The 26,685-nt window shown below is 37.0% G+C and overlaps 1 non-coding gene and 1 pseudogene across 1 annotated transcript; one reads left to right on the top strand and one right to left on the bottom strand.

The window, feature by feature from the left end:
- Nucleotides 1–21,036: 21,036 nt before the first annotated feature.
- On the top strand, nt 21,037–25,033 carry LOC146915895 (uncharacterized; annotated as a pseudogene).
- LOC146915896 (small nucleolar RNA R71) lies at nt 21,400–21,506 on the bottom strand. The gene has a single exon (XR_015017068.1). It is a non-coding gene; the product is annotated as a small nucleolar RNA R71 (small nucleolar RNA).
- Nucleotides 25,034–26,685: the final 1,652 nt, after the last annotated feature.

The following is a 26,685-nucleotide window of genomic DNA, read 5'->3' as shown; positions in this document are numbered from 1 at the left end:
AATCACAATGAAAATCTAGCACACTTGTTTTAACACGTTCTGTCAGATGTTTTAACGTTTGCAATGTTCTGTTTAATGTTTCAACATCATGCGATAAACAGAAATAAAACAAGAAAAATAAAGGACAGAAAATAAAGAACACAGGAAGTTTGTTGACCCAGTTCAGCACAACACGCTTACATCTGGGGGCTACCAAGCCAGGAAGGAAATCCACTAGTGTAGTCCTTATTCAATAGCTCTTAGCAAACTCCTCGTTTACACTATATGACCTAGGACCTACCCGTATAGACTTCAATCTAGGAACTCCTAGATCTGATATCCCATCTCACTATCCTAATGGTCAGTCACTACCCCAGTGACCTATCGGACCTCAAACACAACAAGATAGAAGTTACCTTCCAACACAAACAACCAAACCTTGTTTCACAACTTCGTTTTGATGCACAAGAGTATCAATACTCACAAAACCAGTCCTAAACAAGTATCTAAACACAACACTAGAAAGAACACAGTAAAGATTCTAGATTGCATCACAAACGATACAAGAACAGAATACATGAAGACTCAAACCCTAAAGATCTAAACTTTTTAGTATGACGGCTTGAATGAGCAATTAGGTCTTTAAGTCTTCCTTTTATACTGAAGCAGCTTGGGCTAAATAATTCGTTAGGCTTCAGTAAACTTGCAGATCGGTTCAGCAAACCTGCAAAACAGAATCATAAACAAATCTGGAAAGTCCTAATATGTCGGAACCTATTTTGAAACATTCCAAATTGTAACAAATATTTCCTAAAATAAAATATCTATTTAAGAAATATTCCACAACTGATTCTTATAAGATATGCGCGTTACTTGGTCAGTAAGTAAAGGAAATATGGTTTCCATAAGCGATAAAATACGCGCGTACAGAAAGGTAGAAACCCAGGCACACTGAACCGTGCCAGGATGTTGAAACATTGTATCCAACATGTTACAGAGCTGCCTCATTACATGCTGGAACATTGGTTCCAACTTACAGAGCAAGGATATTTGTTTTAACAATAATGTAGCCAACACAAATACCCAACAATCTCCCCCTTTGGCAAATTTTTGGCTAAAACAAATCAAGGCCAATACTTATGAAATAGAGGGATACAGAAGATACCATTCCTCCAAGAGCATGAGCACACACCAATGAAGAAATAGCTAGCACACAAAATCCAAAGAGACACCATAGATACACTTCCTCAACTCATCACGAACACATATTCAAGAAGAAGGAGTAGCAGGCAGTATCACTTTAGAGAAAGCAGAAGTGTGCATACATAGAATACCTCACGGATCTTCAATCTCAGCTTAAGCTGGCAGAGGTATTACACTGGATCAGAGACAAGCAGCAGCGGATCAGATCAGTAGCATAGTCTCAAGAGCTGAGGAATGAATTCCTAAGCTACATCTAGGGAACATAAGTTCTTGTACAAAAGATGAAGAGAGAACCAATTTCTCTCAAGAGCAGTAGAATACTAGGTTCCAATGCTACATTCAAGGAAGATAACTTCCAACACAAAAGTGGAGAGAAGCAAGATCTCTCAAGAGCAGAGGAAAAATGAGTTTCCAATGCTACAGACATAGGATGTCTCAACATCCTTTAGCACATCAGACTTGAGTACCTGCCGCACATAGAGGCAAGGGAAAAAATAAATTTCCTATACCTACAGAGTACTGTCACCAACAGACCATAGAAGCACAGAAACCTAAGTTCCTATACTTACAAGTGACAGACTAGGATGTCTTCAGATACCTATCACCAACAGCAACAGAAGTCAGGAAACACAAGTTCCCAAACTTACAAGTGATAGACGCAGATGTTTAAACATTTGACTCAACATACAAGTGATAGACGCAGATGTTTAAACCTTTCACCCAACTTGGACTTAGCACAAGCACACATAGAAGTATCACTCCCCCCTGAATATAAGATCTCACGAGTGACTACTTACAGGAATATTCCATTACTCCCCCTGAATACATGCATACAGAAAATCTTGAACAGATAAACTCCTAATGTATAGACATAAAAGATTCAGGATCTGGACATAGACATTCAAGGAATATTCACAAACTAGCAACCATCAGCAGATACATGCTAGCAGACCTATCAAAGGTCACACACAAAACAACTTTGACTTTAAGAAGTCACCAGACAGAGGGAACCTGTACACTAGAATTCTAAGAAAACTCTCAGAATTACATCAAGATGTTGCAGCTAAAGTGCCAACATCTGCATAGAGTCTCACAGACATGTTCCAACCTTAGAATGAGCATTTTCAGGGAACATGTACAACATCTGAGAAAAGTAGAACCTCAGAAGCACAGAGATGTTCTGGCACAAGTGCTAACCCCTACACCAGCCTTCATAGACATGTCCCAACATATCAGAGGATGTCAGCAAGGAAACATGTACAAACACAAATACTGAGACAGATTCTCAGATTATCATGAAGATGTTGCAACATAAGAGCCAACATCTACACATAACCTAAAATAGTTGCAAAATAAATGCAACAACATAGAGTAGCAATCAGGCATATTATAGATACATGCAAGAGAGCACCTATACAAATAGGGAGTATAAGCAGAAACACATCAATTTTTCTCCCCCTTTTTAGCCACAAAATGTGCCAAACGGAAAGGAATAACGCCAGAGAGAGAGAGACCAGAAGAATGAATTCAGAAATGCAGAGTACTTAGTAGAATACCAAAAAAGATCCAGAGTATTAGGGTATTACACATCCAAAATAGACACACACAGGTGCACAAAAAGTATTCAGGGCATAGCCCACAAAATAAAACACCAAAAAAATCATTCAGCAGCTCCAGAACTGCTATCAGAATCTTCCTTGTTGTCCTCATTATCATTGTCTGCTTCTTCTGCTCCTTCATCTTCCTTCTGTTCATCTACATCTGTACTTTCCCCTTTCAGGGAGTGAATCATTAATTCAAACTAAGCTTTCCTTTTATCCATCATGACACAAGTGTCTTTGAGTGCAGCTATAATCTCTTGCTTTGTCATCAGCCCTGCAGTAGGTACATTCCCATATGTTCCAACAAGGTCTGGAACATGACTGGACTCAAACAACTTAGAGTGAATGGTAAGAGGAGATTCCCTCTTCTTTGGAGTGTCAGCAGCAGTTATCAAACTAGGATGTTGTTCAATCATAATATTGCACAACAAAGTGGGAAAGGCTATAGGAAATTTAACAGCATCAGTCTTAGCATGCTTGACAGTTTGTTCAAAGACATATTTTCCAATGTTCATTCTAGTTCCAGTTCCCACAGAGTAAATGAATTTTCCCAAGCCTGTAGCAACATCAGAGGAATGTTTTGTTGGAACCCAGTTGGATGCAGCTATTTGGTTGAGAATAGCATATTTGACTGACAGTTTTCCAGAGGAAATTTTTCCCTTCCTAGGCCAAATTCTTACTTGATCAGCAGTGATTTCTCTACATATCTGGTTGTTAGTTACTTTCAGCTCAGCAGCATTAACCTCTTCAATCCCCAGGAATCTGTTGATAATATCAGGAGAGAAGTTGACACATTCACCTCTAACATATACCTTTTGATACTCCTGACCCAGAAGGTTGTCACAGTCTTTAGGCATATTTACCAAGAATTCTCTTACAAGTTTTTCATAGCAGTTACCAATATTGCACACTGTTTTTAGAAGCCCTGCTTCTTTGATCATACTCATTACTTGTTCCATTTCCATAGCCTCCTTGCCTAGTTCTCTTTCCAGAGCCAACCTTCTATGAAATATGTACTTCCACCTAAGTGCATTTTCAGGAAAGTGAAAAGATACCTTATCAATAGGTACATTTGTGACTATCTTCCCAACTTTCTTCTCAGCAAACCTTTTTGAAGCAGATACGTTGATGTCTGACACATCTTCTCCAACATAGTAGTCAGACTCATCTGAAGAAGCCACATTCCTCTTCCTTGATCTCGTGGCATTAGATTTCACTTTTACCTTGCTCCAACTTTTCTTAGGGCCTATACCAGCAGTCTTGTTCTTAAATTTTGGGGTTTCATCCTCATGGTAGACTACCTTTCTTTTGTTACTCTTTAGTCTTTTGGCTACACATTCAACCCCTCTTTTTGTAGTTGAAATGTCACCAGATACCCTATCATCAATGTTCACCAGATCTTCATTGACCTTATTAGCACAAATATCTTTCTCTGCAATAACCTCAATCCTACTATGTTCCTCTTTATCAGGGGGAAGTTTCTCAACAGAATGTTTAGAAGGAACTCTCTTATCTGAGTGAGTCTCCTGACTTGATTCATTATTAGCAAGGCTTTCTTTAGTCTTACCCCTAGATTATTCATTTCCATTAGAGTGGTCACTAATAATCATCTTTTCAGAGTTCACTTCCTCTGCTGAAGTAGTCTCAGAACCAGAATTCTTATTTTTACCAGTGGTAGCAGTATACTCATGGTTATCAAATTTACTCAAGGATGTTTCACCATTTCCCTCAACATTCATGTCTCCATGTTCTTGTGCAGGAACATTAAAGTTTGCAACCTTACCATCATTAGATGGATCCATGTCTATGGACACAGTTCTCTTTATGACACTAAAGTTCTTCAAACCTGGCTTTTCACTAGATACAGGTATATCAAAAATCAGAGAGGCATTAGAATTACCTTCATCATACTCAGAAGAGGAAGTAGTTTTGAGGAATCCTTCAGCATCAATACTGTTAGCATCCTTCACACAAGGCTCAACATTGGGTTTGACAGCAGTAGTAACAAAGGGAGTTGCTTGGACAAACATACATAAGGTTGTCACAGGTGTTCCCACATTAGATTTATCACGTTTCTTCTCCTTTGGACTGGAGTTAGTGGGTGATTTCCTTTTAACCTTTCTGGGCAGAACAGTAGTGATTGGTTCGACCATCATAGGAACTGAAGTGTTGGTTTCTTGGTGTTCAGAGGCCATGGCTTGGTTGAGTACAGGGCGTGAGTTTTTGCTGGTCTGAAGTTGTTGGTTCTGATTGGTGAAGATGCGGGGATGAGCTGTTTGAAAAGGGTAAAGTACAAAAGGTTGTGTGTGTTTGAACTCAGGAGGATTGAGAGAGAAGGTAGTGATAGGAGAGGAGTTTTTGTGTGTTATTGTTGGCGTGTTTGTGTGGGTTTGGGACAGAAAAATCGGATTAGTGTGTTGTAATGAGTGTGGACCCATGCGTACCAAGTTTTTCAACTTCTTATGTGGACAGATTTCAAGTTTATCATTCATATCAACAGGTAGCCCGTCTTTCAAGTTTTTTGCTGCAATGCTACTTGATTGTTCCTTATGAGTACAGAAGAACTGATTAACCTTCTTATCATACATTCCATCAGGATGTGGCCTATTATATTTATTGAAGGTGATTAGATGTTCCAACATCATGTTCGACATACCAGTTAAGTTGCCTGTCAGACGTATTCCTTGTGGTGCTACACCTTTTTCAATATGGGGCAACATACATTCACCATAAGTTGGAGTTATTTTACCAGTTTCCCTTTTTACCTGCTTCATCGCTAGACTAAGATGTGAGTTCAACAGAGTTACCTTGTGGTTTAATCCTGAAATTTTAGCTTGATGACTGATCCTATCATTCTCCAATTTACTGGTGATATTTCTCTGCTCTTCAAGTTATCTGCTTGCGTTGTAGTTTCTTTCAGTAAGACATTTGTAGGATGCAATGAGTTCAGCAACACCCAAGTTTTCTACACATGAGTCAACATCAGGAACAATTTTACTAGTCAAAGCTGCTATGTGCTTAGCAGATTCTCTTTCTCCATCTTCTTCAGATTCATCATCATCAGACCAGGAGGCAGTCAAGCTTTTCTTCTGCTTCTTCAGAAATGTGGCACATTCTGTTCTGATATGTCCATACCCTTCACATTCATAACATTGGACTCCTTTGTAGTGAGAGTTTGCTTCATCAGGTGTTGCCGCCGTCTCTTTACTAAACTGATTGTCAATGTTAGGGAAGATGTTCTGACGATTTGGCCTGGACCTTCTATCAACTCTTCTTAAAATCTTCTTGAACTGTTTCCCAAGCAGTGCCAGTGATTCTGCCATGTCTTCATCATCTTTTTGATTTGCTTGTGACTCATCAGATTCTACAGAAGAAGCAAAAGCAATCCCCTTGCCTTTCTTATCAGTTTTGCTGTTGACAGTCATTTCAAAATTCTGCAAGGATCCTATCAGTTCATCAACCTTGAAGCTTGAAATGTCCTGAGCCTCTTCAATAGCTGTAAATTTCATGTCAAACCTCTTAGGTAGAGATATGAGGATTTTTCTGACTAGTTTTTCATCAGAGATTTTCTCTCCAAGAGACTCAAAAGAGTTAGCAATATCAAGAATATTCAGATGATAATCCTGAATGCTTTCATCCTCCAGCATTCTTAAATTCTCAAACTTTGTAGTAAGGAGTAGGAATTTTGCACTCTTTACCTTAGTAGTTCCTTCATGAGCAGTTTTGGAATCTCCTAAGCATCTTTAGCGACAGTACATTGCTTGATCAATCTAAACATATTCTTGTCTACACCATTGAACAAAGCATTCAATGCCTTTGAGTTTCCAAGAGCCAATTCATCATCAACATCAGTCCACTCTTCTTCTGGTTTCAACACATAGTCTGTTACCATCAGCATCTAGTTGAACAGGATGTTCCCAACCTCTCAGAACCGCCTTCCATGTTTTGCTGTCAATGGATTTGTGAAAAGCACACATACATGATTTCCAATAGTCATAGTTAGATCCATCCAACAGAGGGGGCCTATTTACAAAACCACCTTCCTTGTCCATAGTGCTAGAATAGAACTCCCTGGAGCTCACCCTAAAACAGGCAGGGTGCCTGCTCTGATGCCAATTGAAATTCTAGCGCACTTGTTTTAACACGTTCTGTCAGATGTTTTAACGTTTGCAATGTTTCGTTTAATGTTTCAACATCATGCGATAAACAGAAATAAAACAAGAAAAATAAAGGACAGAAAATAAAGAACACAGGAAGTTTGTTGACCCAATTCAACATAACACGCTTACATCTGGGGGCTACCAAGCCAGGAAGGAAATCCACTAGTGTAGTCCTTATTCAATAGCTCTCAGCAAACTCGTCGTTTACACTATATGACCTAGGACCTACCCGTATAGACTTGAACCTAGGAACTCCTAGATCTGAGATCCCATCTCACTATCCTAATGGTCAGTCACTGCCCCAGTGACCTATCAGACCTCAAACACAACAAGATATAAGTTACCTTCCAATACAAACAACCAAACCTTGTTTCACAGCTTCGGTTTGATGCACAAGAGTATCAATACTCACAAAACCAGTCCTAAACAAGTATCTAAACACGACACTAGAAAGAACACAGTAAAGATTCTAGACTTGCATCACAAACGATACAAGAACAGAATACATGAAGACTCAAACCCTAAAGATCTAAACTTTTTAGTATGACGGCTTGAATGAGCAATTAGGTCTTGAAGTCTTCCTTTTATACTGAAATAGCTTGGGCTAAATAATTCATTGGGCTTCAGTAAACTTGTAGATCAGTTCAGCAAACCTGCAAAACAGAATCAGAAACAAATCTGGAAAGTCCTAATATGTCGGAACCTATTTTGAAACATTCCAAATTGTAACAAATATTTCCTAAAATAAAATATCTATTTTAGAAATATTCCACAGCTGATTCTTATAAGATATGCGCGTTACTTGGTCAGTAAGTAAAGGAAATATGGTTTCCTTAAGCGATAAAATACGCGCGTACAGATAAGGCCGAAACCCAGGCACACTGAATCGTGCCAGGATGTTGAAACATTGCATCCAACATCTTACAGAGATGCCTCACTACATGCTGGAACATTGGTTCCAACTTACAGAGCAAGGATATTTGTTTTAGCAATAATGTAGCCAACACAAATACCCAACACACATATGTTCTGATCTTCTCACAACTACAAGCGGTTTGACCAACACAAATGTTGGCGTGGATTCCTTAAAACAAGCGAACGCGTGCGTAAACATAGGCAAGGCACAGAACACACATACATAGCCTGAATGTTGGAACAATGTGTTCCACATCTGAAGTGAATATTTGTTTTAGGCAAAAGTGAAGCCAACATACAAATATCCAACAATCTCCCCCTTTGGCAAATTTTTGGCTAAAACAAATTGTGGCCAATCCAATCAAACCAGAGAGGTACCACACGCAACCTTTCCTTCAATCTTCACAAAACAAAAACTTCCTTGAAGAAAGGTTCACAACCTCAGATTATAAATAGATACCAAAATATAGTTCTTCAGTCATCACACGTAATTTTCAGGACATAGAAGAAGTATATTACAGATCTCTGAACCTACTTTCGCAATTTTTCACAAATCATCATATGCAATAGTAGATAAGAGAAAAAGGTACCATACTTGAAAAATCAGAGCCTTGCAGCAGCAGACTGATGAGTCTATATTTAGTCTATTTTTATGCATTATTTAGTTTAGTTTTATTTACATTTGATATTATTTTATTGCAATTTTATTTCCTTTTTTAATCTTTTTACTTCAATTGCATATTTTATATTTCAGGAACAAATATTGGATGGAAGGTGTCTTGGACCAAAAGAAAGGAGTCTGGAGCAAATTCGGAACAAAAATACGAAGATACGGAGACAAAAATATGTCTCCCACAAGTCAAAAGCTTGGCACAGCCCGTGCCAACATGTGGCACGGCCGTGCCACCCTCCAGGAGTCCTTTTGCTGCTTTTCTTCGAGCCCAAGCTACTCTGTTTCAATTTTACCGAATAGCCCTTGTAGTTGCTTAGATTTTAAGTCAATTGTAAAGCTATAAATAGAGTAGCTCTCCATCACAAATATTCATCTTTATTCTTGGAATCAAATAGTGACAATTGTTTTCATAATAAAGTTCAACTTTTTATTTCTTTACTTTCTTGCAATTTATTTTATGTTTTCTCTCTTCTCCCCCATGTCTATGATGAACATGAGTGAGTAGACTTCTCTTGTCTTGGGATTATTTTATAAGTCTAATGACATAAACCTAATCGAACCAAGCTTAAACCCTAATTTCATGTAGCCGTAATTTCTAATCTAGATTCACCGTTTTAACATGGATTAACCATTATCAAACTGTGGAAACGAAAGTGGAGGGTTTGATAATTGTTAATCCATCATCCCAAATATCAATTCATAATGCGACAGCGGAGCTTTGATATTGGAACAAGTGAATCTAGGCAAGAATTGCAAAGGCAGCGAAATAGTCTTTGCAATCCTTGAGACATGTGTAGTTTCAATCCTAAAAGCTTCAAGGGCATACAGAAGATACCATTCCTCCAAGAGCATGAGCACACACCAATGAAGAAATAGCTAGCACACAAAATCCAAAGAGACACCATAGATACACTTCCTCAACTCATCACGAACACATATTCAAGAAGAAGGAGTAGCAGGCAGTATCACTTTAGAGAAAGCAGAAGTGTGCATACATAGAATACCTCACGGATCTTCAATCTCAGCTTAAGCTGGCAGAGGTATTACACTGGATCAGAGACAAGCAGCAGCGGATCAGATCAGTAGCATAGTCTCAAGAGCTGAGGAATGAATTCCTAAGCTACATCTAGGGAACATAAGTTCTTGTACAAAAGATGAAGAGAGAACCAATTTCTCTCAAGAGCAGTAGAATACTAGGTTCCAATGCTACATTCAAGGAAGATAACTTCCAACACAAAAGTGGAGAGAAGCAAGATCTCTCAAGAGCAGAGGAAAAATGAGTTTCCAATGCTACAGACATAGGATGTCTCAACATCCTTTAGCACATCAGACTTGAGTACCTGCCGCACATAGAGGCAAGGGAAAAAATAAATTTCCTATACCTACAGAGTACTGTCACCAACAGACCATAGAAGCACAGAAACCTAAGTTCCTATACTTACAAGTGACAGACTAGGATGTCTTCAGATACCTATCACCAACAGCAACAGAAGTCAGGAAACACAAGTTCCCAAACTTACAAGTGATAGACGCAGATGTTTAAACATTTGACTCAACATACAAGTGATAGACGCAGATGTTTAAACCTTTCACCCAACTTGGACTTAGCACAAGCACACATAGAAGTATCACTCCCCCCTGAATATAAGATCTCACGAGTGACTACTTACAGGAATATTCCATTACTCCCCCTGAATACATGCATACAGAAAATCTTGAACAGATAAACTCCTAATGTATAGACATAAAAGATTCAGGATCTGGACATAGACATTCAAGGAATATTCACAAACTAGCAACCATCAGCAGATACATGCTAGCAGACCTATCAAAGGTCACACACAAAACAACTTTGACTTTAAGAAGTCACCAGACAGAGGGAACCTGTACACTAGAATTCTAAGAAAACTCTCAGAATTACATCAAGATGTTGCAGCTAAAGTGCCAACATCTGCATAGAGTCTCACAGACATGTTCCAACCTTAGAATGAGCATTTTCAGGGAACATGTACAACATCTGAGAAAAGTAGAACCTCAGAAGCACAGAGATGTTCTGGCACAAGTGCTAACCCCTACACCAGCCTTCATAGACATGTCCCAACATATCAGAGGATGTCAGCAAGGAAACATGTACAAACACAAATACTGAGACAGATTCTCAGATTATCATGAAGATGTTGCAACATAAGAGCCAACATCTACACATAACCTAAAATAGTTGCAAAATAAATGCAACAACATAGAGTAGCAATCAAGCATATTATAGATACATGCAAGAGAGCACCTATACAAATAGGGAGTATAAGCAGAAACACATCAATTTTTCTCCCCCTTTTTAGCCACAAAATGTGCCAAACGGAAAGGAATAACGCCAGGGAGAGAGAGAGACCAGAAGAATGAATTCAGAAATGCAGAGTACTTAGTAGAATACCAAAAAAGATCCAGAGTATTAGGGTATTACACATCCAAAATAGACACACACAGGTGCACAAAAAGTATTCAGGGCATAGCCCACAAAATAAAACACCAAAAAAATCATTCAGCAGCTCCAGAACTGCTATCAGAATCTTCCTTGTTGTCCTCATTATCATTGTCTGCTTCTTCTGCTCCTTCATCTTCCTTCTGTTCATCTACATCTGTACTTTCCCCTTTCAGGGAGTGAATCATTAATTCAAACTAAGCTTTCCTTTTATCCATCATGACACAAGTGTCTTTGAGTGCAGCTATAATCTCTTGCTTTGTCATCAGCCCTGCAGTAGGTACATTCCCATATGTTCCAACAAGGTCTGGAACATGACTGGACTCAAACAACTTAGAGTGAATGGTAAGAGGAGATTCCCTCTTCTTTGGAGTGTCAGCAGCAGTTATCAAACTAGGATGTTGTTCAATCATAATATTGCACAACAAAGTGGGAAAGGCTATAGGAAATTTAACAGCATCAGTCTTAGCATGCTTGACAGTTTGTTCAAAGACATATTTTCCAATGTTCATTCTAGTTCCAGTTCCCACAGAGTAAATGAATTTTCTCAAGCCTGTAGCAACATCAGAGGAATGTTTTGTTGGAACCCAGTTGGATGCAGCTATTTGGTTGAGAATAGCATATTTGACTGACAGTTTTCCAGAGGAAATTTTTCCCTTCCTAGGCCAAATTCTTACTTGATCAGCAGTGATTTCTCTACATATCTGGTTGTTAGTTACTTTCAGCTCAGCAGCATTAACCTCTTCAATCCCCAGGAATCTGTTGATAATATCAGGAGAGAAGTTGACACATTCACCTCTAACATATACCTTTTGATACTCCTGACCCAGAAGGTTGTCACAGTCTTTAGGCATATTTACCAAGAATTCTCTTACAAGTTTTTCATAGCAGTTACCAATATTGCACACTGTTTTTAGAAGCCCTGCTTCTTTGATCATACTCATTACTTGTTCCATTTCCATAGCCTCCTTGCCTAGTTCTCTTTCCAGAGCCAACCTTCTGTGAAATATGTACTTCCACCTAAGTGCATTTTCAGGAAAGTGAAAAGATACCTTATCAATAGGTACATTTGTGACTATCTTCCCAACTTTCTTCTCAGCAAACCTTTTTGAAGCAGATACGTTGATGTCTGACACATCTTCTCCAACATAGTAGTCAGACTCATCTGAAGAAGCCACATTCCTCTTCCTTGATCTCGTGGCATTAGATTTCACTTTTACCTTGCTCCAACTTTTCTTAGGGCCTATACCAGCAGTCTTGTTCTTAAATTTTGGGGTTTCATCCTCATGGTAGACTACCTTTCTTTTGTTACTCTTTAGTCTTTTGGCTACACATTCAACCCCTCTTTTTGTAGTTGAAATGTCACCAGATACCCTATCATCAATGTTCACCAGATCTTCATTGACCTTATTAGCACAAATATCTTTCTCTGCAATAACCTCAATCCTACTATGTTCCTCTTTATCAGGGGGAAGTTTCTCAACAGAATGTTTAGAAGGAACTCTCTTATCTGAGTGAGTCTCCTGACTTGATTCATTATTAGCAAGGCTTTCTTTAGTCTTACCCCTAGATTATTCATTTCCATTAGAGTGGTCACTAATAATCATCTTTTCAGAGTTCACTTCCTCTGCTGAAGTAGTCTCAGAACCAGAATTCTTATTTTTACCAGTGGTAGCAGTATACTCATGGTTATCAAATTTACTCAAGGATGTTTCACCATTTCCCTCAACATTCATGTCTCCATGTTCTTGTGCAGGAACATTAAAGTTTGCAACCTTACCATCATTAGATGGATCCATGTCTATGGACACAGTTCTCTTTATGACACTAAAGTTCTTCAAACCTGGCTTTTCACTAGATACAGGTATATCAAAAATCAGAGAGGCATTAGAATTACCTTCATCATACTCAGAAGAGGAAGTAGTTTTGAGGAATCCTTCAGCATCAATACTGTTAGCATCCTTCACACAAGGCTCAACATTGGGTTTGACAGCAGTAGTAACAAAGGGAGTTGCTTGGACAAACATACATAAGGTTGTCACAGGTGTTCCCACATTAGATTTATCACGTTTCTTCTCCTTTGGACTGGAGTTAGTGGGTGATTTCCTTTTAACCTTTCTGGGCAGAACAGTAGTGATTGGTTCGACCATCATAGGAACTGAAGTGTTGGTTTCTTGGTGTTCAGAGGCCATGGCTTGGTTGAGTACAGGGCGTGAGTTTTTGCTGGTCTGAAGTTGTTGGTTCTGATTGGTGAAGATGCGGGGATGAGCTGTTTGAAAAGGGTAAAGTACAAAAGGTTGTGTGTGTTTGAACTCAGGAGGATTGAGAGAGAAGGTAGTGATAGGAGAGGAGTTTTTGTGTGTTATTGTTGGCGTGTTTGTGTGGGTTTGGGACAGAAAAATCGGATTAGTGTGTTGTAATGAGTGTGGACCCATGCGTACCAAGTTTTTCAACTTCTTATGTGGACAGATTTCAAGTTTATCATTCATATCAACAGGTAGCCCGTCTTTCAAGTTTTTTGCTGCAATGCTACTTGATTGTTCCTTATGAGTACAGAAGAACTGATTAACCTTCTTATCATACATTCCATCAGGATGTGGCCTATTATATTTATTGAAGGTGATTAGATGTTCCAACATCATGTTCGACATACCAGTTAAGTTGCCTGTCAGACGTATTCCTTGTGGTGCTACACCTTTTTCAATATGGGGCAACATACATTCACCATAAGTTGGAGTTATTTTACCAGTTTCCCTTTTTACCTGCTTCATCGCTAGACTAAGATGTGAGTTCAACAGAGTTACCTTGTGGTTTAATCCTGAAATTTTAGCTTGATGACTGATCCTATCATTCTCCAATTTACTGGTGATATTTCTCTGCTCTTCAAGTTATTTGCTTGCGTTGTAGTTTCTTTCAGTAAGACATTTGTAGGATGCAATGAGTTCAGCAACACCCAAGTTTTCTACACATGAGTCAACATCAGGAACAATTTTACTAGTCAAAGCTGCTATGTGCTTAGCAGATTCTCTTTCTCCATCTTCTTCAGATTCATCATCATCAGACCAGGAGGCAGTCAAGCTTTTCTTCTGCTTCTTCAGAAATGTGGCACATTCTGTTCTGATATGTCCATACCCTTCACCTTCATAACATTGGACTCCTTTGTAGTGAGAGTTTGCTTCATCAGGTGTTGCCGCCGTCTCTTTACTAAACTGATTGTCAATGTTAGGGAAGATGTTCTGACGATTTGGCCTGGACCTTCTATCAACTCTTCTTAAAATCTTCTTGAACTGTTTCCCAAGCAGTGCCAGTGATTCTGCCATGTCTTCATCATCTTTTTGATTTGCTTGTGACTCATCAGATTCTACAGAAGAAGCAAAAGCAATCCCCTTGCCTTTCTTATCAGTTTTGCTGTTGACAGTCATTTCAAAATTCTGCAAGGATCCTATCAGTTCATCAACCTTGAAGCTTGAAATGTCCTGAGCCTCTTCAATAGCTGTAAATTTCATGTCAAACCTCTTAGGTAGAGATATGAGGATTTTTCTGACTAGTTTTTCATCAGAGATTTTCTCTCCAAGAGACTCAAAAGAGTTAGCAATATCAAGAATATTCAGATGATAATCCTGAATGCTTTCATCCTCCAGCATTCTTAAATTCTCAAACTTTGTAGTAAGGAGTAGGAATTTTGCACTCTTTACCTTAGTAGTTCCTTCATGAGCAGTTTTGAGAATCTCCTAAGCATCTTTAGCGACAGTACATTGCTTGATCAATCTAAACATATTCTTGTCTACACCATTGAACAGAGCATTCAATGCCTTTGAGTTTCCAAGAGCCAATTCATCATCAACATCAGTCCACTCTTCTTCTGGTTTCAACACATAGTCTGTTACCATCAGCATCTAGTTGAACAGGATGTTCCCAACCTCTCAGAACCGCCTTCCATGTTTTGCTGTCAATGGATTTGTGAAAAGCACACATACATGATTTCCAATAGTCATAGTTAGATCCATCCAACAGAGGGGGCCTATTTACAAAACCACCTTCCTTGTCCATAGTGCTAGAATAGAACTCCCTGGAGCTCACCCTAAAACAGGCAGGGTGCCTGCTCTGATGCCAATTGAAATTCTAGCGCACTTGTTTTAACACGTTCTGTCAGATGTTTTAACGTTTGCAATGTTTCGTTTAATGTTTCAACATCATGCGATAAACAGAAATAAAACAAGAAAAATAAAGGACAGAAAATAAAGAACACAGGAAGTTTGTTGACCCAATTCAACATAACACGCTTACATCTGGGGGCTACCAAGCCAGGAAGGAAATCCACTAGTGTAGTCCTTATTCAATAGCTCTCAGCAAACTCGTCGTTTACACTATATGACCTAGGACCTACCCGTATAGACTTGAACCTAGGAACTCCTAGATCTGAGATCCCATCTCACTATCCTAATGGTCAGTCACTGCCCCAGTGACCTATCAGACCTCAAACACAACAAGATATAAGTTACCTTCCAATACAAACAACCAAACCTTGTTTCACAGCTTCGGTTTGATGCACAAGAGTATCAATACTCACAAAACCAGTCCTAAACAAGTATCTAAACACGACACTAGAAAGAACACAGTAAAGATTCTAGACTTGCATCACAAACGATACAAGAACAGAATACATGAAGACTCAAACCCTAAAGATCTAAACTTTTTAGTATGACTGCTTGAATGAGCAATTAGGTCTTGAAGTCTTCCTTTTATACTGAAATAGCTTGGGCTAAATAATTCATTGGGCTTCAGTAAACTTGTAGATCAGTTCAGCAAACCTGCAAAACAGAATCAGAAACAAATCTGGAAAGTCCTAATATGTCGGAACCTATTTTGAAACATTCCAAATTGTAACAAATATTTCCTAAAATAAAATATCTATTTTAGAAATATTCCACAGCTGATTCTTATAAGATATGCGCGTTACTTGGTCAGTAAGTAAAGGAAATATGGTTTCCTTAAGCGATAAAATACGCGCGTACAGATAAGGCCGAAACCCAGGCACACTGAATCGTGCCAGGATGTTGAAACATTGCATCCAACATCTTACAGAGATGCCTCACTACATGCTGGAACATTGGTTCCAACTTACAGAGCAAGGATATTTGTTTTAGCAATAATGTAGCCAACACAAATACCCAACACACATATGTTCTGATCTTCTCACAACTACAAGCGGTTTGACCAACACAAATGTTGGCGTGGATTCCTTAAAACAAGCGAACGCGTGCGTAAACATAGGCAAGGCACAGAACACACATACATAGCCTGAATGTTGGAACAATGTGTTCCACATCTGAAGTGAATATTTGTTTTAGGCAAAAGTGAAGCCAACATACAAATATCCAACAATCTCCCCCTTTGGCAAATTTTTGGCTAAAACAAATTGTGGCCAATCCAATCAAACCAGAGAGGTACCACACGCAACCTTTCCTTCAATCTTCACAAAACAAAAACTTCCTTGAAGAAAGGTTCACAACCTCAGATTATAAATAGATACCAAAATATAGTTCTTCAGTCATCACACGTAATTTTCAGGACATAGAAGAAGTATATTACAGATCTCTGAACCTACTTTCGCAATTTTTCACAAATCATCATATGCAATAGTAGATAAGAGAAAAAGGTACCATACTTGAAAAATCAGAGCCTTGCAGCAGCAGACTGATGAGTCTATATTTAGTCTATTTTTATGCATTATTTAGTTTAGTTTTATTTACATTTGATATTATTTTATTGCAATTTTATTTCCTTTTTTAATCTTTTTACTTCAATTGCATATTTTATATTTCAGGAACAAATATTGGATGGAAGGTGTCTTGGACCAAAAGAAAGGAGTCTGGAGCAAATTCGGAACAAAAATACGAAGATACGGAGACAAAAATATGTCTCCCACAAGTCAAAAGCTTGGCACAGCCCGTGCCAACATGTGGCACGGCCGTGCCACCCTCCAGGAGTCCTTTTGCTGCTTTTCTTCGAGCCCAAGCTACTCTGTTTCAATTTTACCGAATAGCCCTTGTAGTTGCTTAGATTTTAAGTCAATTGTAAAGCTATAAATAGAGTAGCTCTCCATCACAAATATTCATCTTTATTCTTGGAATCAAATAGTGACAATTGTTTTCATAATAAAGTTCAACTTTTTATTTCTTTACTTTCTTGCAATTTATTTTATGTTTTCTCTCTTCTCCCCCATGTCTATGATGAACATGAGTGAGTAGACTTCTCTTGTCTTGGGATTATTTTATAAGTCTAATGACATAAACCTAATCGAACCAAGCTTAAACCCTAATTTCATGTAGCCGTAATTTCTAATCTAGATTCACCGTTTTAACATGGATTAACCATTATCAAACTGTGGAAACGAAAGTGGAGGGTTTGATAATTGTTAATCCATCATCCCAAATATCAATTCATAATGCGACAGCGGAGCTTTGATATTGGAACAAGTGAATCTAGGCAAGAATTGCAAAGGCAGCGAAATAGTCTTTGCAATCCTTGAGACATGTGTAGTTTCAATCCTAAAAGCTTCTTCTAGTAATCAAGTCAGCGAAATAGGCTTGGTTGCTAGGGGTAAACTCTCACGGACTTGATCAGAAAGGTGAGGGGCTAAGGGAAACCGGTCTTTAGAGATTAAGGTGTAAACCATGAAATTAGATGTTAAAGTCTTGGCTAGTGAAGGATTTGTTATTATGACGAACCAATGATCCCGATGCTCTCTTTTTATTATTGTTATTTACCTTCAGCCAACTAAACCTCCTCTTTTATAACTTTCTCCTCCTCTAATCATTCTTTTAAAGTTAGTTAAATTGAACAACTCCCTAGCGGAACGATACTCTCTTTTACTACTATTACTTTGATAGACCGTGCACTTGCGGTTTGGCCTATCAAGTTTTTGGCGCCGTTACCTGTAACAGCCCGATTTTCGTTAGATTTATTTTATTATTTATTTGTGTTTGTTATATGTGCTCTTATGTGATTAATTGCCTCTGTGTGTATTTTTGGTTGGGGTTCGTAGAATTCGGTGTTAGAAGGATATTTTAGTCATTTTGGACTTAGGGGTATTTTGGTCATTTTGAGGGCAGGGGTAATTTTGTAATTTTTGCCGAAGGTTATTTTTAGTGCTTAGTGAGGGTTTTATTTTACTAAGTGTTGGAGAGTGTAGTAATTATTTTATTTACCGTTAAGTGACCGTTAGTGTTATATTTTACCGGTAAGTGAGTAGTAACATTTTTGAGGTTGAATTAGAAATGGGTTAGGCCCTTTAAGGTTTGTGAGATAAGCCCATTAAGTGAGCCTTTATAAACTTGTGTTAGTGAAGAGATAGGGTTACAAACATTTTCATTTCATTTCATTTCACAATTAGAGAGAGTTAGAGAGAAAAGCTCAAGAGGAGAAAAAGGGTTTTGAAGAGAAGGGACTAGAGAGAGAGCTAGAAGAGGCTAGAGAATCAAGGGTTGGAGCTAAAGTGAGGCAATAGCTATTGATTGTGGAGAATTAAGGTAAGAGGGTTAGGCTTCACTCATAATTTCATAACTTTTCTCTTTTACCCATTTTCATGAAATTGATGAATTGGTTTTAATTGATGTAAATTCGTGCATAATTGTTGTTGTTATGTTTGAGAACATGATTTGTATGATAATTGTGTTGTTGTTGTTGAATTTGTATGTCAAAATGGATATATATGAATATGATATGATTTTGTGTGAAATTGATGAAGAATGAAGTTGTGGTTGTTAAATTGTGGATGATTTCATGATTAGATGTTGTTGTTGTTGTTGTTAGATGTGTTGTTGATGAATTGATGCATTGGGTATCATGAATTGGAGAATTATGATGAGATTTGTTGTTGTGGTTCAAATTTGTGAAGTTGTGTTAAGTTGTTCATGTGAAGGACCAAAATGAAATTTTGATATATGAAGTTGTTGGCTGAGTTTTTGATGTTGATGGATGAATTGAACTTGGTAGAATTTCTGTTTTCATGTTGCGATTTTGTTAGTCGAGTCGTTTGGGAGAAAACGGGATTTTCGTGTGAAAATTCGAGTGTTAACCGTTTTGAAAAATGAGTATGATGTGAGGTTTTGGAAAATGATTTTGGGATGGTTGAAACTTGAATTTTTCTGTACATTATGATAGAGCTAAGTGTTAGGAGAATGTAGGCGAAAACGGCATTGAAAACGGATTAAGGGTTTGATTTTTATGCTCGAAAACGTGAAGGTTAAAAATCTGATGCTGTCTGTCAAACTAAGAACGTGCCACGATGCGGGACCAACGTGCCACGATTCTGCCCAGAAATTTTAGTGTTTTTGACTCTGGAAAAATCGTGCCACGATGGGAGACCCACGTGCCACGATCCTGTTTGACAAGGAACCCTAAAAATGCATTTTTCTTCAATCCAATTGCTTCCAAACTTGTTCCATAGTGTAGGGGCTTTATCCTAACCATCTAGGGGTGTTTTATGAAGGAAATAACTTTGTTTAAAGGGGTCTATTGAGTTCTTATGTTGCTTGGCATTGAAATGAATTAATTAAGAGACGAACTTAGTGAATCGTATAATTTCGTTGTGTTTGGCCGATGAATTGCTTATGTAATCTCTATTGCACGCATATGTGACTTATGAGAATACATGGCATAGGCAATTGAACTTGTTTACCTGGTTTTGGCTTAGGTGCTCAATTATTTTCAATATTGTGATTTTTGAGACGAACTTGATTGAAAATGATCATTGAAGGCCAATTGCTTATGAACCCTCTATGATTAGATTGATATGATTATGAGATGATGTATGAATGGTTGTTAGGTGATTAATATGATGTTGTGATCATATGTTGTAATTGTTCTTTTATTTGGAATGTAAGGAACTATGTGGAGAGATGAACTATATGATATAGTTGAATGATGATTATAGCCGTTGACTTATAGCCGTTGATTATAGCCGTTGAATTGTTGTGAACATATGCATAGTGAATTGAGTCATATGTTCATGCATCATATGTCGTGTCGGATGTTATATCCATATTGCCGTTGACTATAGCCGTTGATAATGATGTTTTTGTTGCATCATGGGTGACGACCTTGAGGAGAATTGGTACCACATGCATCTAGATGAGTCTAGAGCCATTGCATACTTGTTGGTGAATTGGAATACATTTGAGTTGCGAATGACGATTGAATTTGTTAATTGTTGATTAAGATGGTTGATTTTGTGATGTGTGTATGATACACTTGTGGATATGAATTTGAGATGTTGATATTGAATGATGTGAATGTTATGAAATACTTGTGAATACATGTGTAGTTTGTTATTCATCGTTCTTAAATGTATCTTTCATTCTCAAAGATTCTTGTTAATTTTAAGTGGATTATGATGATGTAACGCTAACCCTCAGTGGTTTACCACCTACCTTTCCGTATGGACGGGTAGATGGAGTGCAGGATGCTTAGTTGTTGCTAGTTGATGTCGAGGAGTGGAGTTCCTCTTGTTCATGCAAGTGTCTAGATTAGGGCTCTGATCTAGGATACTCTTTGCATGTTGTTTATTTGACTTTGTATTTTGGAGTTGTTGAGATATTCTGTTATTTGAGATTTGGATGATACATTTGTATTTAGTTTGGAGATCCAGAGTGTTTATGAATTATATATTATTCCGCTGCTATGTGGTAAAACATGATCCTTATGCATGTATGAATTGTGGTTATTCGGAGACGTAGCATCTATTTCTAGAATATTTCTGATGTATTCGCGCGTTTTACCGCTTAATAGAAATAGGGTGTTACATTGCCAGGGAGTTAACTAATGTAATTAACTTTTTCTTAGTGATTAGAATTCTCTCTTCTTTTCTTCTTCTTTTTCTTTTTATCTTTTTATTTTTCTGTTATCGTTAACTTCTTGGGTTCTCAATTTTTTATGCGAAAAACCAGAAATCGAGTGGTAATAATTCCCGAGATCGAAAGGTATTTGCATAAACGAAAGAGAGACGCACGAAATAATACCGCCATGGCTGATCGCACACTCAAAGAGTATGCAACACCGTCTACAGCTGAGCCACAAGCTATTATTGTGTACCCAACGGTTGAGGATGACAACTTTGAAATCAAGCCTGCCCTACTTAACTTGGTGCAGCAAAACCAATTTTCGGGATCCCCCACCGAGGATCCCAATCTTCACATCTCTGTTTTCCTACGAATTAGTGGAACCCTAAAAGAAAACCAAGAGGCCGTAAGACTTCATCTCTTTCCCTTTTCCTTAAGGGATAGAGCTAGCGCTTGGTTTCATTCTCTTGAAGTCGGTTCCATTACTTCATGGGATCAAATGAGGTAAGCATTCCTTGCCAGATTCTTTCCACCATCTAAAACTGCTAAACTAAGGGACCAAATCACAAGGTTCAATCAAAAAGATGGGGAATCTCTCTATGAGGCGTGGGAGCGTTTCAAGGAAATGCTAAGATTTTGTCCCCACCATGGCCTAGAGAAGTGGCTTATAGTCCACACTTTTTATAATGGCTTGTCTTATACCACTAAGATGTATGTTGATGCAGCTGCAGGTGGAGCTCTAATGAACAAGAACTACATGGAAGCATATGCCTTGATTGAAGACATGGCTCAAAATCATTACAAATGGACCGACGAAAGAGCCATCACTAGTTCTTCACCCTCCAAAAAGGAGGTAGGTATGTACGAAGTTTCTAACTATGATCACCTTGCTTCTAAGATTGATGCGCTAACTCAAAAATTCAAAATATTCAATGTTAGTGCCATCAATTCTGCTTCTACTCCTTGTGAAATTTGTGGTATAACTGGTCATGCTGGTGTTGATTGCCAACTAGGTAGTGCTATTAATGGTGTTGAGCAAATGAATTATGTTCAATACAACCAAGGGATGAGGCAAAATCAAAACTTTTATAAAAACCCTCAAAATCCCTATGGACAAGTAGCACCACCTGGCTATGCAATCAACCGTCAGAAATCTAATTTGGAAATCTTGTTGGAAAATTCTATTTCTAATCAAACTAAACAACTTCAAGAGCTTAAAAACCAAACTGGATTTCTGAACGATTCGCTTTCCAAACTCAACACCAAAGTCGATTCTATTGCTACTCACTCTAAAATGCTTGAAACCCAAATCGCCCAAGTAGCCCAACAAGTGGCTACCTCTTCTCAAACACCGGGAGTCTTTCCTGGTCAAACCGAAGCCAATCCCAAAGCCCAAGTTAATGTCATATCTTTTGGGGGTAGTAAGCTAGGCGAAACTATTGCTATGGTTAAAAGTATTGGGATAGAAAGTGTCGAGCTTTTAAGTGATAAAACCGTGATAGAAGATATGAAACTACTTGATGAGAACAAAACTCCATCCCCTTTAAATCTTGCTAAGCTTAACTTGGAGGGTAAATTTGAAAAATTTGTTAACATACTTAGGAAGATTTGCATTAAACTTTCCTTTGCGGAAGCTTTGTCTCGGATGCCTCTATATGCTAAGTTTTTAAAGAATTTTTTTTCAAAGAAAGAGACTATAGAGCATAATGAGACAATAACCTTGGCTAAGGACGCTAGTGCAATCATTCAGAAGACACCCCCTGAGCTTAGAGATCCTGGTAGCTTTGCCATACCTTATGAAATTGGGAATGAAACCATAAACAAAGCCTTGTGTGACTTAGGAGCTAGTGTTAGTTTGCTGCCTTTGTCCCTCTTTAAAAGGATGGGGATAGGAGAGTTGAAACCTACCGAGTTAAAGTTGAAGTTAGCTGATCTTTCTACCACGAAACTAGTTGGATATGTTGAGGACATACCTGTTAAAATAGAAGGGATATACATCCCAACTGATTTTGTGGTCATTGACATTGAAGAGGACGATGACGTCCCTATAATCCTTGGTAGACCTTTCCTCACGACTGCGGGAGCCCTTGTTGATGTTAAGAATGGTAGGATCGTCTTTCAAGTGAGTGATAAAATGGTAGGCTTTGAGTTGGAAAATATTATGAAAGGTCCCGCTCTTTACTCTTGTGCATTATTTAAGGATCATGATGTGAAAGAACGCTTCATAGCGTCATCTACACAACATGATCTCTTTGATCCATTTTAAGGACTCTTTCTAACTGCCAAGCTAATGACTCTAAAAGAGCACTTCGTGGGAGGCAACCCACGCATTTATTTGCTTTATTTTGTTTGTTTCCCTTTGTTTTAAGTGTTTTGTAGGTAATTGTCCAAGTATGATTCGAGAAAACTGAAAAAATTTGAGGCCCTTATGACCAGAAACTTGGCACGACCCGTGCTCCTAGCTGGCACGGCAGTGCCAGACTTTGCACACCAAAACAGGTAAAACACCAGAACCTTGGTACGACCCGTGCCAATATGTGGCACGGCCGTGCCCGACTTCTACACCCTATAACCTCAATTTTTTTTCCTTCCTTCTTCCTCATTCTCAACCATAAACCTCTTTCATCTTTCAAACTCCTCTCTAAACCTCCACAACCACCCATCTTCAAACCTTCATATCTCCATCAAATCTCCACCAATCTACTCAATTCTTTCACCAAACAATTCTAAACATTATCCTAAACAAAACCCTTCCATCAAAAATAACTTTCATCCACCCAAACCCATAATTCACCAAACTCTTATTCCATTAAACTTAACCTAAAAACCACAAACTCTTAACCAATCTCCACACCTAAACTCATAAACCTCACTCAAACATCAACCCCAAGCCTAAACCAATCCTTTCCACCAAAAATTTTCAAAACCCTAACCTTCACCAAACCCCACAAAGTCAAACCAAGGTCAAGGACAATGGCTTCAAGGAGAAGTGGTAAGGAACCAACAAGCTCTTCTGGAGGACCTCCCTCAAAGAAGAAAGCACAAGAAAAGAATCATGGAATCAAGTTCAAAGACAACAAGCAAAGGGATAGGTATAAAATTCTAACCTCTAAACCCTTGCATCCATCTAGATATCCTGATTCTTATAGTTTGAATGTGCTATAGATTAGGGATGATGTTTATAAGTTGTTAGGAAACCTAGGTTGGATTGAGATGTTGAGACCTATGAGGGGTTATGAGAACTTCACCTATGAGTTTCTAAGTTCTATTACTTTCACTAAGGAAAGGTTGAATTATGATAACCCTAACCATAGAGTTGTTTTCCGGCTAATGAATGTTGATTATGATATGTCTCTTCAGCACTTTTGTGATGCTTTAGGCTTTGCAAATGAGGGGTATATACGTGATTTTAGGGACCAAAGTTTAAAACCGGTTGACTATCAACCCGTTATCTTTTGGGAGCGTATCACCGACCTTAGGGAATTTGTCTCTAGATCCAACAAAGCTAGTAACATTCATAATCCCGTGCTTAGGTACCTTCAGAGGGTTGTGAATGGACCATATATTAATATATTCTTATTTCTGAAATTTAATGGGAACTATATATTGATAGAATACAAATGAGTATATATTAACAAAAATATATTTCACTATATGTTTTTTTTACGGGAATATGTCAATATATATTTATTTAATACAAATGAGTATATATTAACAAAAATATATCTCAATATATGTTTTTTTTTTGGGAATATGTTAGTATATATTTATTTATAAAATGTATTTTCATTTATTAGCTTTTTTAATATCGTCAATACTAAAACAAGTACAATATTATAATATACTATGATTAATCATACTTCAATTTTTACTTTTTCCTTTACAACTTTAGGGTTATTTTCTCTCAGCTCTCATTGAGTGAGGATTTTTCTCTCTCTCTCTCACATCTGTGATGATTGGTTTGTTGTTGTGTACCTTGCTTCAATTGCCGTTTGCTGCTATGTATAGAACGAGGTATCTCAGTATTGTTTCACATTTTTGGATACTATGCATGCACAAGAAAGCTGGCACCGCAAGCTAGTGGAAAGAAAAACAACACTTCACGTGCAGCACTGTGCACTTACTATTGGCTGGACCCTACAGAAATAATACAACATTGGAAACCTTCCAGTTCTAGCTAGACAATAACAAATAGTCCTATTAATCTACTTACAATGTATTAAAACAAGATATTACCAAAATTACTTAACTACCCATACCTAATTTTCTTCTAAACTTTTTCTTTTACAACTTTAGGGTTATTTTTGTCAAATCCACTATCAAAACCCACTTTACTAAAACACACTTTCTCACCTTTCTTTATTTAATAATAAACTTTTCTCTCTTATCTTTCTCTTTTTATAATAATAAACTTTTCTCTCTCATCTATATTTATTTAATAATAAACTTTTCTCTCACCTTTATTTTCTAATAATAAACTTTTCTCTCTCATCTTTCTTTTTTTATAATATTTTTTTTTTCTCTCTCATCTATATTTATTTAATAATAAACTTTTCTCTCACCTTTATTTTTTAATAATAAATTTTTCTCTCTCAATCTCACTCTCCTCTCTTATCTTTTTCTTACCAATTTTCTTCATTTTTCATTTTTCACACTCAAACATATTAGTAAATAAAATCTATGATTATTTTGATTTATTAGCTTTTTTCATATCGTCAATACTAAAACAAGAAAAATATTATAATATACTTTGATTAATCATACTTCAATTTTTTCTATTGTTTTTTTAAATGTATCACTAAAAAATCCGTTGGAGTGTACAATTGAAACAGGGGATCCAATTTAGTAACTACAACGAGTGATGAGTTTTAATTAGTATTTTTTTAATATCTCTAATTAAACACCACGATTGCCTATGTTTTTTTAATATATTAATAAAATATATGTGGGTGTATGGAACATATAATAATAAAAATATATATGAGTATATGTTTGTTTTATGGTAATATATTAATTTATTCTTATTTCTGAAATTTAAATGGAACTATATATTGATAAAATACAAATGAGTATATATTAACAAAAATATATCTCACTATATGTTTTTTTTGGGAATATGTGAGTATATATTTATTTATATAATGTATTTTCATTTATTAGTTTTTTTAATATCGTCAATACTAAAACAAGTACAATATTATAATATACTATGATTAATAATACTTCAATTTTTACTTTTTCCTTTACAACTTTAGGGTTATTTTTGCCAAATCCACTATCAAAACCCACTTTACTAAAACTCATTTTCTCACCTTTCTTTCTCACATTTCTTTATTTAATAATAAATTTTTCTCTCTCATCTTTCTTTTTTTTTTTAATAATAAACTTTTCTCTCTCATCTATATTTATTTAATAATAAACTTTTTTCTCTCCTTCAAAAAATAAACTTTTTTCTCACCTTTATTTTTTAATAATAAATTTTTCTCTCTCAATCTCACTCTCCTCTCTTATCTTTTTCTTACCAATTTTCTTCATTTTTCATTTTCTCTCTTCATTTTCAACTCCATTTTCTTTACTAATTTTCAATTCGGTATTACTAACAAGTTTTTTTTTTATAGAGGAAAGTAACAAGTGTTGTTGTTATAGAAGAATATGATTTTGTATTTTACGATATAACTATTATATAATATGTTAATTATATTTTTTCACGGGATGCATATTAATATTTTTCACACTCAAACATATTAGTAAATAAAATCTATGATTATTTTTATTTATTAGCTTTTTTCATATCGTCAATACTAAAACAAGTACAATATTATAATATACTATG

Source organism: Medicago sativa, chromosome 6 (assembly GCF_051527215.1).
Source record: "Medicago sativa cultivar Bolivia chromosome 6, Bolivia_mono, whole genome shotgun sequence".
Lineage (NCBI taxonomy): Eukaryota > Viridiplantae > Streptophyta > Magnoliopsida > Fabales > Fabaceae > Medicago > Medicago sativa.
The sequence above is the reverse complement of the archived record's forward strand: the minus strand, read 5'-3'. Positions and strand labels throughout refer to the sequence as shown.